The sequence below is a fragment of the Oncorhynchus keta genome, unplaced genomic scaffold (genome assembly GCF_023373465.1).
Source record: "Oncorhynchus keta strain PuntledgeMale-10-30-2019 unplaced genomic scaffold, Oket_V2 Un_contig_496_pilon_pilon, whole genome shotgun sequence".
Classification (NCBI taxonomy): Eukaryota; Metazoa; Chordata; class Actinopteri; order Salmoniformes; family Salmonidae; genus Oncorhynchus; species Oncorhynchus keta.
Window position 1 is genome coordinate 619,482 of NW_026288052.1, and position 13,289 is coordinate 632,770.

Below are 13,289 nucleotides of genomic sequence, written 5' to 3' on the forward strand. Positions count from 1 at the left end.
TCACTCCTGCCTCTGTTATGTTTGCCTGCCCCTCCCAGATTTGCCTTGTTAGCTGTACATACACTACTCTCTCAAATGGCTAACTCCTCCCTCTCGTGAGTCACGGCACAGGCCAAGGGCCAGTGAGACGTGACATGAACTACCCCAGCTCGGAGTACTACCACACCCCGTTCAAAGACACTTCTTTTGTCTTGCACATTCACCCTCTGAATGACACACATACGCAATCTATGTCTCAATTGTCTCAAGTCTTAAAAAACATTCTTTAACCTGTCTCCTCACCTTCTACACTGAGTGAAGTGGATTTAATAGGTGACATTAATAAGGGATCATATCTTTCACCTGGATTCACCTGGTCAGTCTGTCATGGAAAGAGCAGATGTTGTTAATGTTTTGTCCACTCAGTGTAAATATGTCAGCCAGGTGTCTAGCAGCCGGCAGAGACCTCTATTCGTATTGCAGTAACGTTAAAGGGGCTCGGCTCTGGCTAGTGTTAGCCAGCTAGCTAGTTGGCTAGAAGGATGAAGTAAGAAGCTAATGTTAAATGGAGCCTGACCTCAGCAGGCTACTAAGTTCTCATCATAAACCTGCTTTACAGAGAGTACTGGTGAGACAGACGGTGGTGAGGCTGAGGCAGGCTGTGATGCATGGAGGAGGAGGCAGAGGAGACAGAGAGAGAAAAGTTAGTACAGTAGTTCCCATACTAGAGATCAGAGCCCCATGTGGGGTCCACTCAGAAAATCTGTGCTATTCTTATCAAACAAATGGAAGTACTTAAAGAAGATATGTTTCATTATGAACATCTCCCCATGGTCTACCTTCCCTATTGGCCTACAAATACAACCAACATGCTAATAATAGGGTATGTTATGGGAACACACCTCCCTTTTAAGGAAAATGTATTTTTGAAGTTTGATAAGATTTAGATATCCATAGACAAACAACATTTTGAACAGATATCAGTGTCTAGAATACATGTTTTGTTTGTTACTTGCTTTTCAAAGAGATGCACACGTTTTGTGCTCTTGTAGGAAGCAACCACTCCCCCGTTGCTGACTAGAAACTAGCTATAATTGGATTCACTAGCAAAGAATAGGAACACATTTACACAACTGGCTACATGCAAATCCATATATGGCAATGGTCTATTTGCATATAGGGATACTGCAGCTCTGATTGGTTATGGTGCACCAGTCTGTGTAGAGTATGGGCCTGAATCGTGCCTGTAAATGCAATAGAATCTTACTCAATGCACTCTTCCTACAAGAAAATCTCTTGCGTAGTTAGTTTTGTTTCAGTACGCTGGATTGAAAGTAGCTAATATTGTGTTGATTCGATCATAATTCGCACAGCAGAGGGAAACGTTGATCGTGTTAACTAAAGGGGAAAACTAGAAAGTTGAGGGAAATTCAATCTCGTGCTTCTCTGTGAGGGCTGATATTTCTTCTGCGAGGCAGTCCCAGGGAGCTGCACGCCCACGCGTAGCTGAGAGGGAATATTGATCACTATTAATATCCTCACTATGATGACGTTTCCTGTCCAAATTATACGAAAGGATCTCAAAATGTATTGTGTAACTCAATTCATTTACTTATATATGATTTGGACATGATTTGGAAAATGCTCTCTTTAAATTGTACACATTTATTTAAAAAATATTTCAAAATGTTCCTCTGTAACCATGTGAATAATTTATCTTTAGACTTCTCTTCTTGGAGTGTTTAACCCCAAGTTGTTATAAAAATGTAATACGTTTTTGTTCATATTGGTGGTGGTTTGTCTCGATCACCCACTGGAGTTTATAGTTTACCACTGGAGTTTATAGTTTACCTCTGGAGTTTATAATTTACCACTGGATTTTATAGTTTACCTCTGGAGTTTATAGTTTACCTCTGGAGTTTATAATTTACCACTGGAGTTTATAGTTTACCACTGGAGTTTATAGTTTACCACTGGAGTTTATAGTTTACCTCTGGAGTTTATAGTTTACCTCTGGAGTTTATAATTTACCACTGGAGTTTATAGTTTACCACTGGAGTTTATAGTTTACCAGTGGAGTTTATAATTTACCTCTGGAGTTTATAGTTTACGACGGGGGTTTATAGTTTACCTCTGGAGTTTATAATTTACCTCTGGAGTTTATAATTTACCACTGGGGTTTATAGTTTACCACTGGAGATTATAGTTTACCACTGGAGTTTATAGTTTACCACTGGAGTTTATAGTTTACCACTGGAGTTTATAGTTTACCTCTGGAGTTTATAGTTTACCACTGGAGTTTATAGTTTACCACTGGAGTTTATAGTTTACCTCTGGAGTTTATAGTTTACCAGTGGAGTTTATAGTTTACCAGTGGAGTTTATAGTTTACCTCTGGAGTTTATAGTTTACCTCTGGAGTTTATAGTTTACCACTGGAGTTTATAGTTTACCAGTGGAGTTTATAGGTTACCACTGGAGTTTATAGTTTACCACTGGAGTTTATAGTTTACCACTGGAGTTTATAGTTTACCACTGGAGTTTATAGTTTACCTCTGGAGTTTATAGTTTACCTCTGGGGGTTATAGTTTACCACTGGAGTTTATAGTTTACCAGTGTAGTTTATAGTTTACCACTGGGGTGTATAGTTTACCACTGGAGTTTATAGTTTACCACTGGGGTGTATAGTTTACCACTGGAGTTTATAGTTTACCACTGGAGTTTATAGTTTACCTCTGGAGTTTATAGTTTACCTCTGGAGTTTATAGTTTACCACTGGAGTTTATAGTTTACCTCTGGAGTTTATAGTTTACCAGTGGAGTTTATAGTTTACCACTGGAGTTTATAGTTTACCTCTGGAGTTTATAGTTTACCTCTGGAGTTTATAGTTTACCACTAGAGTTTATAGTTTACCACTGGAGTTTATAGTTTACCACTGGAGTTTATAGTTTACCACTGGAGTTTATAGTTTACCACTGGAGTTTATAGTTTACCTCTGGAGTTTATAGTTTACCACTGGAGTTTATAGTTTACCAGTGGAGTTTATAGTTTACCACTGGAGTTTATAGTTTACCACTGGAGTTTATAGTTTACCTCTGGAGTTTATAGTTTACCTCTGGGGGTTATAGTTTACCACTGGAGTTTATAGTTTACCAGTGGAGTTTATAGTTTACCAGTGGAGTTTATAGTTTACCAGTGTAGTTTATAGTTTACCACTGGAGTTTATAGTTTACCACTGGAGTTTATAGTTTACCACTGGAGTTTATAGTTTACCACTGGAGTTTATAGTTTACCACTGGAGTTTATAGTTTACCAGTGGAGTTTATAGTTTACCTCTGGAGTTTATAGTTTTCCCTCCTTTATTTACCACTACATCACTGTTTAGGACATATCAGTTGCTCCTTGAAACTAGGCTCATAGATGGTTAGTTGATAAAGCCCTCTGTGTAGAGGACAGAATGTGATGTTCTGATGGCTGTTCTGTGTCTGTCCAAGAAGATAATCAATTGACCCACTGATAATGAAGTTAACCAACACAACAGAGCAGGTCACATTCTGTGCCTAGCTTACATAGAGTATACTGCTGCAGGCAAAGGTTAGGGTTGCACATCGCAATTTCACAGGGACACCTTCCCTGTCACCTCTCTCTCACTTTTTCTCTCTCTCTCTAGCTGAATCCCAAATCACCCCCCCTGCCCTCCATTTGCGCGTTCACACGCCTCTCTACCAGTGTACCAAAGCTGAAGGAGTGAATATGATGGAGGGTGTAGGTGCTATTTAGGCCCTCCGATAACCACTTCAACCGTTCCAGCAATGCTGCTGGTTTCAGAACAAGTGGAATCCCATTAGGCACCAGATTATTTTAGAGCTTGTGCAGTTTCACACAAAATAATATAGGAGGTGTCTAATTATTTGTCACATGCAGTAGTGGAAAAAGTACCCAATTGTGATACTTGAGTACAGAGCCTTGCAAAAGTATTCACCCCCCCTTGGCGTTTTTTTCCTATTTTGTTGCATTGCAACCTGTAATGTAAATGGATTTTATTTGTATTTCATGCAATGGACATATACAAAATAGTCCAAATTGGTGAAGTGAAATGAAAAAAATTACTTGTTTAAAAAAACTCTACAAAAATAAAAAAGGGAAAAGTGGTGCTTGCATATGTATTCACCCCCTTTGCTATGAAGCCCCTAAATAAGGTGTGGTGCAACCAATTACCTTCAGAAGACACATAATTAATTAAATAAAGTCCACCTGTGTGCAATCTAAGTGTCACATGATCTGTCACATGATCTCAGTATACATACACCTGTTCTGAAAGGTCCCAGAGTCTGCAACACCACTAAGCAAGGGGCACCACCAAGCAAGCGACACCATTAAGACCAATGAGCTCTCCAAACAGGTCAGGGACAAAGTTGTGAAGAAGTACAGATCAGGGTTGGGTTATAAAAAAATATCTGAAACTTTGAACATCCCACAGAGCATCATTAAATCATTATTAAAAATGGAAAGAATATGGCACCACAACAAACCTGCCAAGAGAGGGCCGCCCACCAAAACTCACAGATCAGGCAAGGAGGGCATTGATCAGAGAGGCAACAAAGAGACCAAAGATAACCCTGAAGGAGCTGTAAAAGCTCCACAGCGGAGATTGGAGTATCTGTCCATAGGACCACTTTAAGCCGTACACTCCACAGAGCGTATGGAAGAAGGTACCCTGGTCAGATGAGACTAAAATTGAGCTTTTAGACCATCAAGGAAAACGCTATGTCTGGCACAAACCCAACACCTCTCATCTCCCCGAGAACCCTATCCCCATAGTGAAGTATGGTGGTGGCAGCATCATCCTGTGGGGATGTTTTTCATCGGCAGGGACTGGGAGACTAGTCAGAATTGAAGGAATGATGGATGGCGCTAAATACAGGGAAATTCTTGAGGGAAACCTGTTTGTCTTCCAGAGATTTATGACTGGGACAGAGGTTCACCTTCCAGCAGGACAATGACCCTAAGGATACTGCTAAAGCAACACTCGAGTGGTTTAAGGGGAAACATTTAAATGACTTGGAATGGCCTAGTCAAAGCCCAGACCTCAATCCAATTGAGAATCTGTGGTATGACTTAAAGATTGCTGTACACCAGCGGAACCCATCCAACTTGAAGGAGCTGGAGCAGTTTTGCCTTGAAGAATGGGCCAAAATCCCAGTGGCTAGATGTGCCAAGCTTATAGAGACATATCCCAAGAGACTTGCAGCTGTAATTGCTGCAAAAGGTGGCTCTACAAATATTGACTTTGGGGGGGTTAATAGTTATGCACGCTTAAGTTTTCTGTTTTTTTTGTCTTATTTCTTGTTTGTTTCACAATAAAAAATATTTTGCAAAGTGGATAGGCATGTTGTGTAAATCAAATGATACAACCCCCCCCAAAATATAGTTTTAGTTTAGTTTTAGTTCCAGGTTGTAAGGCAGCAAAATAGGAAAAATGCCAAGGGAGGTGAATACTTCCGCAAGGCACTGTAACAGTAAAGATACCTTAATAGAAAATGACTCAAATTAAAGTGATAGTTACCCAGTAAAATACTACTTGAGTAAATGTAAAAAAGTATAGGGTTTTACATATACTTAAGTATCAAAAGTAAATGTCATCGCTAAAATATACTTAAGTATCAAATTAAAAGTATAAATATTAAGCAAATATTTTTTAAATGTACGGATAGCCAGGGGCAGACTCCAACATTTAGACATCATTTACAAACGAAGCATGTGTGTTTAATGAGTCCACCAGATCAGAGGCAGTAGGGATGTAGGGATGTAGGGATGTAGGGATGTAGGGATGACCCGGGTTTAGTGTTCTGTTGATAAGTGCATGAATTGGACCACTTTCCTGTCCTGTTCAAAATGTAATGAATACTTTGGTTGTCAGGGAAAATGTATGGACTAAAAAGTACATGATTTTCTTAAGGAATCAAGTGAAGTAAAAGTAAAAGTAGTCAAAAATATAAATAGTAAAGTACAGATACCCCAAAAAACGATTTAGGTAGTACTTGAAAGTATTTTTACTTACTTTACACCACATGCATTTATTTGTCGGATTTCGAAACTTGACACATGTAAATGATGAAATACCTCCCAAATGAAATGTTTAACTGTTACTGAGATTTATATCTTGTAAACGACAGGGGGATTTGTTCGAATGTCATGCTTTTTTTATTATTTAAAAGTGGAACACGAATTGTATCATTCAAGTCAGGAGTGTGTCCCGAAGTTGATGGGTTTATTGATCCCATTGCCACTCTCTGGAAGTCACCCCCTGAGCTTCGTCAGCAACACGTGACAACGGGGGACCCTCCAAGGGAGTTGGTAGGGGCTAGGGGGCGGTTTGGGATTCACAGTCTCGCTCTCTCTCTCTCTCTCTCTCTCTCTCTCTCTCTCTCTCTCTCTCTCTCTCTCTCTCTCTCTCTCTCTCTCTCTCTCTCTCTCTCTCTCACACAGTCACACACACTGTGTGAAGTGTCTCACACACCACACACACAGTCAGCCACACACTGTGTACAGTTAAAGTTAACAGTGTGTAGTGGTTCCTGCCTGTGTGTTCAGTTACCTGTACTGTATCCTACCTTTGTGTGTGTGTATACTGCAGCCTATCATCAGTATGTGTACAGTTAAAGTTAACAATGTGTAGTGGTTCCTGCCTGTGTGTTCAGTTACCTACTGTATCCTACCTGTATGTGTACACTCCCTCTGGCCGTGGTTGAGTGGTTTTTATATAAAGACTTGAGTGGATTATCAGAGTCTTGGTGGGATTACTGCAGTCACGAGCCCAGCTGTAATCCACAGCATTCCGTCACCATCACCGCATCACAGATCTCAATACCGTTCCCAGTCTTAGTCTTCATCCCAATCTCATTTATAATTCACTATCAGATCTCTCTATCACGGCTACATTCCCCCTCAACCCAATCCTCTTCCTTTTCATCTCTTTTTCAGTTACCTCGCTGACTTTATATACTACTGTTCACCCCCTCTACTCTGTCTCATTCCATATACTACTGTTCACCCCTTCTACTCTGTCTCATTCTATATACTACGGTTCGCCCCCTCTACTCTGTCTCATTCTATATACTACGGTTCGCCCCCTCTACTCTGTCTCATTCTATATACTACGGTTCACCCTCTCTTCTCTGTCTCATTCTATATACTACTGTTCACCCCCTCTACTCTGTCTCATTCAATATACTACGGTTCACCCCCTCTACTCTGTCTCATTCTATATACTACGGTTCACCCCCTCTACTCTGTCTCATTCTATATACTACGGTTCACCCCCTCTTCTCTGTCTCATTCTATATACTACGGTTCACCCCCTCTACTCTGTCTCATTCTATATACTACGGTTCACCCCCTCTTCTCTGTCTCATTCTATATACTACTGTTCACCCCCTCTACTCTGTCTCATTCTATATACTACGGTTCACCCCCTCTACTCTGTCTCATTCCATATACTACTGTTCACCCCCTCTACTCTGTCTCATTCCATATACTACTGTTCACCCCCTCTACTCGGTCTCATTCCATATACTACTGTTCACCCCCTCTACTCTGTCTCATTCCATATACTACTGTTCACCCCCTCTACTCGGTCTCATTCTATATACTACGGTTCACCCCCTCTACTCTGTCTCATTCTATATACTACGGTTCACCCTCTCTTCTCTGTCTCATTCTATATACTACGGTTCGCCCCCTCTACTCTGTCTCATTCTATATACTACGGTTCACCCTCTCTTCTCTGTCTCATTCTATATACTACTGTTCACCCCCTCTACTCTGTCTCATTCCATATACTACTGTTCACCCCCTCTACTCTGTCTCATTCCATATACTACTGTTCACCCCCTCTACTCGGTCTCATTCCATATACTACTGTTCACCCCCTCTACTCTGTCTCATTCCATATACTACTGTTCACCCCCTCTACTCGGTCTCATTCTATATACTACGGTTCACCCCCTCTACTCGGTCTCATTCTATATACTACGGTTCACCCCCTCTACTCTGTCTCATTCTATATACTACGGTTCACCCCTCTCTTCTCTGTCTCATTCTATACACTACTGTTCACCCCTTCTACTCTGTCTCATTCTATATACTACGGTTCACCCCTCTCTCTGTCTCATTCTATATACTACGGTTCACCCTCTCTTCTCTGTCTCATTCTATATACTACTGTTCACCCCCTCTACTCTGTCTCATTCCATATACTACTGTTCACCCCCTCTACTCTGTCTCATTCCATATACTACTGTTCACCCCCTCTACTCGGTCTCATTCCATATACTACTGTTCACCCCCTCTACTCTGTCTCATTCCATATACTACTGTTCACCCCCTCTACTCGGTCTCATTCTATATACTACGGTTCACCCCCTCTACTCGGTCTCATTCTATATACTACGGTTCACCCCCTCTACTCTGTCTCATTCTATATACTACGGTTCGCCCCCTCTACTCTGTCTCATTCTATATACTACTGTTCACCCCCTCTACTCTGTCTCATTCCATATACTACTGTTCACCCCCTCTACTCGGTCTCATTCTATATACTACGGTTCACCCCCTCTACTCGGTCTCATTCTATATACTACGGTTCACCCCCTCTACTCTGTCTCATTCTATATACTACGGTTCGCCCCCTCTACTCTGTCTCATTCTATATACTACGGTTCACCCCCTCTACTCTGTCTCATTCTATATACTACTGTTCACCCCCTCTACTCTGTCTCATTCTATATACTACTGTTCACCCCCTCTACTCTGTCTCATTCCATATACTACTGTTCACCCCCTCTACTCTGTCTCATTCCATATACTACTGTTCACCCCCTCTACTCTGTCTCATTCTATATACTACTGTTCACCCCCTCTACTCGGTCTCATTCTATATACTACGGTTCACCCCCTCTACTCTGTCTCATTCTATATACTACGGTTCACCCCCTCTACTCTGTCTCATTCTATATACTACGGTTCACCCCCTCTACTCTGTCTCATTCTATATACTACGGTTCACCCTCTCTTCTCTGTCTCATTCTATATACTACTGTTCACCCCCTCTACTCTGTCTCATTCCATATACTACTGTTCACCCCCTCTACTCTGTCTCATTCCATATACTACTGTTCACCCCCTCTACTCGGTCTCATTCCATATACTACTGTTCACCCCCTCTACTCTGTCTCATTCCATATACTACTGTTCACCCCCTCTACTAGGTCTCATTCTATATACTACGGTTCACCCCCTCTACTCGGTCTCATTCTATATACTACGGTTCACCCCCTCTACTCTGTCTCATTCTATATACTACTGTTCACCCCCTCTACTCGGTCTCATTCTATATACTACTGTTCACCCCCTCTACTCGGTCTCATTCTATATACTACTGTTCACCCCCTCTACTCTGTCTCATTCTATATACTACTGTTCACCCCCTCTACTCTGTCTCATTCTATATACTACTGTTCACCCCCTCTACTCGGTCTCATTCTATATACTACTGTTCACCCCCTCTACTCTGTCTCATTCTATATACTACTGTTCACCCCCTCTACTCTGTCTCATTCTATATACTACTGTTCACCCCCTCTACTCTGTCTCATTCTATATACTACTGTTCACCCCCTCTACTCTGTCTCATTCCATATACTACTGTTCACCCCCTCTACTCGGTCTCATTCCATATACTACTGTTCACCCCCTCTACTCGGTCTCATTCCATATACTACTGTTCACCCCCTCTACTCTGTCTCATTCTATATACTACTGTTCACCCCCTCTACTCGGTCTCATTCTATATACTACTGTTCACCCCCTCTACTCGGTCTCATTCTATATACTACGGTTCACCCCCTCTACTCTGTCTCATTCTATATACTACTGTTCACCCCCTCTACTCGGTCTCATTCTATATACTACTGTTCACCCCCTCTACTCTGTCTCATTCTATATACTACTGTTCACCCCTCTACTCTGTCTCATTCCATATACTACTGTTCACCCCCTCTACTCTGTCTCATTCATATACTACTGTTCACCCCTCTTCTCTGGTCTCATTCTATATACTACTGTTCACCCCCTCTACTCTGTCTCATTCTATATACTACTGTTCACCCCTCTACTCTGTCTCATTCTATATACTACTGTTCACCCCCTCTACTCTGTCTCATTCCATATACTACGGTTCACCCCTCTCTCTGTCTCATTCTATATACTACTGTTCACCCCTCTACTCTGTCTCATTCTATATACTACGGTTCACCCCCTCTACTCTGTCTCATTCTATATACTACGGTTCACCCCCTCTACTCTGTCTCATTCTATATACTACGGTTCACCCCTCTACTCTGTCTCATTCTATATACTACGGTTCACCCCCTCTACTCTGTCTCATTCTATATACTACGGTTCACCCTACTCTGTCCTTCTCTGTCTCATTCTATATACTACGGTTCACCCCCTCTACTCTGTCTCATTCTATATACTACGGTTCACCCCTCTTCTCTCTGTCTCATTCTATATATACTACGGTTCACCCCCTCTACTCTGTCTCATTCTATATACTGTCTCATTCTATATACTACGGTTCACCCCCTCTTCTCTCTGTCTCATTCTATATACTACGGTTCACCCCCTCTCTCTGTCTCATTCTATATACTACGGTTCACCCCCTCTACTCTGTCTCATTCTATATACTACAGTTCACCCCCTCTACTCTGTCTCATTCTATATACTACGGTTCACCCCCTCTTCTCTCTGTCTCATTCTATATACTACGGTTCACCCCTTCTACTCTGTCTCATTCTATATACTACGGTTCACCCCCTCTACTCTGTCTCATTCTATATACTACGGTTCACCCCCTCTTCTCTCTGTCTCATTCTATATACTACGGTTCACCCCCTCTTCTCTCTGTCTCATTCTATATACTACGGTTCACCCCTCTACTCTGTCTCATTCTATATACTACGGTTCACCCCCTCTACTCTGTCTCATTCTATATACTATGGTTCACCCCCTCTACTCTGTCTCATTCTATATACTACGGTTCACCCCCTCTACTCTGTCTCATTCTATATACTACGGTTCACCCCCTCTACTCTGTCTCATTCTATATACTACGGTTCACCCCCTCTACTCTGTCTCATTCTATATACTATGGTTCACCCCCTCTACTCTGTCTCATTCTATATACTACGGTTCACCCCCTCTCTCTCTGTCTCATTCTATATACTACGGTTCACCCCCTCTACTCTGTCTCATTCTATATACTACGGTTCACCCCCTACTCTGTCTCATTCTATATACTACGGTTCACCCCCTCTCTCTGTCTCATTCTATATACTACGGTTCACCCCCTCTACTCTGTCTCATTCTATATACTATGGTTCCCCCTCTACTCTGTCTCATTCTATATACTACGGTTCACCCCCTCTTCTCTGTCTCATTCTATATACTACGGTTCACCCCTTCTACTCTTCTCATTCTATATACTACTGTTCACCCCCTCTACTCTGTCTCATTCTATATACTACGGTTCACCCCCTCTCTCTCTGTCTCATTCTATATACTACGGTTCACCCCCTCTACTCTGTCTCATTCTATATACTACAGTTCACCCCCCTCTACTCTGTCTCATTCTATATACTACGGTTCACCCCCCCTCTCTCTCTGTCTCATTCTATATACTACGGTTCACCCCCTTCTCTCTGTCTCATTCTATATACTACGGTTCACCCCCTCTCTCTGTCTCATTCTATATACTACGGTTCACCCCCTCTCTCTGTCTCATTCTATATACTACGGTTCACCCCCCTCTACTCTGTCTCATTCCCGGTTCACCCCTCTCTCTGTCTCATTCCATATACTACAGTTCACCCCCTCTACTCTGTCTCATTCTATATACTACGGTTCACCCCCTCTACTCTGTCTCATTCTATATACTACAGTTCACCCCCTCTACTCTGTCTCATTCTATATACTACAGTTCACCCCCTCTACTCTGTCTCATTCTATATACTACGGTTCACCCCCTCTTCTCTGTGTCTCATTCTATATACTACGGTCCACCCCCCCTTCTCTCTGTCTCATTCTATATACTACGGTTCACCCCCTCTTCTCTGTGTCTCATTCTATATACTACAGTTCACCCCCTCTACTCTGTCTCATTCTATATACTACAGTTCACCCCCTCTACTCTGTCTCATTCTATATACTACGGTTCACCCCCTCTACTCTGTCTCATTCTATATACTACGGTCCACCCCCCCTTCTCTCTGTCTCATTCTATATACTACGGTTCACCCCCTCTTCTCTGTGTCTCATTCTATATACTACAGTTCACCCCTCTACTCTGTCTCATTCTATATACTACGGTCCACCCCCCCTTCTCTCTGTCTCATTCTATATACTACGGTTCACCCCCTCTCTCTGTCTCATTCTATATACTACAGTTCACCCCTCTACTCTGTCTCATTCTATATACTACGGTCCATCCCCCCCTTCTCTCTGTCTCATTCTATATACTACGGTTCACCCCCTCTTCTCTGTGTCTCATTCTATATACTACGGTTCACCCCCTCTACTCTGTCTCATTCTATATACTACAGTTCACCCCCTCTACTCTGTCTCATTCTATATACTACGGTTCACCCCCTCTACTCTGTCTCATTCTATATACTACGGTTCACCCCCTCTTCTCTGTGTCTCATTCTATATACTACGGTTCACCCCCTCTACTCTGTCTCATTCTATATACTACGGTTCACCCTCTCTTCTCTGTGTCTCATTCTATATACTACGGTTCACCCCCTCTCTCTCTGTCTCATTCTATATACTACGGTTCACCCCCTCTTCTCTGTGTCTCATTCTATATACTACGGTTCACCCTCTCTTCTCTGTGTCTCATTCTATATACTACGGTTCACCCCCTCTACTCTGTCTCATTCTATATACTACGGTTCACCCTCTCTTCTCTGTGTCTCATTCTATATACTACAGTTCACCCCCTCTCTCTGTCTCATTCTATATACTACGGTTCACCCCTCTCTTCTCTGTGTCTCATTCTATATACTATTCGGTTCACCCCTCTTCTCTCTGTCTCATTCTATATACTACTGTTCATTCCCCCTCTTCTCTGTGTCTCATTCTATATACTACGGTTCACCCCTCTTCTCTCTGTCTCATTCTATATACTATTCGGTTCACCCCCTCTTCTCTGTGTCTCATTCTATATACTACGGTTCACCCCTCTTCTCTC

At 42.1% G+C, this 13,289-nt stretch overlaps 1 long non-coding RNA gene across 2 annotated transcripts; it reads right to left on the reverse strand.

Annotated features, from left to right (window-relative positions):
* Positions 1 to 1,897: 1,897 nt before the first annotated feature.
* Positions 1,898 to 3,065, reverse strand: LOC127925029 (uncharacterized). Of its 2 annotated transcripts, none has more exons than XR_008119569.1 (3): positions 3,051 to 3,065; positions 2,251 to 2,310; positions 1,898 to 1,970 (listed from the first exon to the last, which is right to left on the reverse strand). It is a non-coding gene; the product is annotated as an uncharacterized LOC127925029 (long non-coding RNA). The 2 variants fall into 2 exon arrangements; XR_008119568.1 differs by lacking the exon at positions 3,051 to 3,065 and adding an exon at positions 2,691 to 2,705.
* Between the last annotated feature and the right edge of the window lie 10,224 nt (positions 3,066 to 13,289).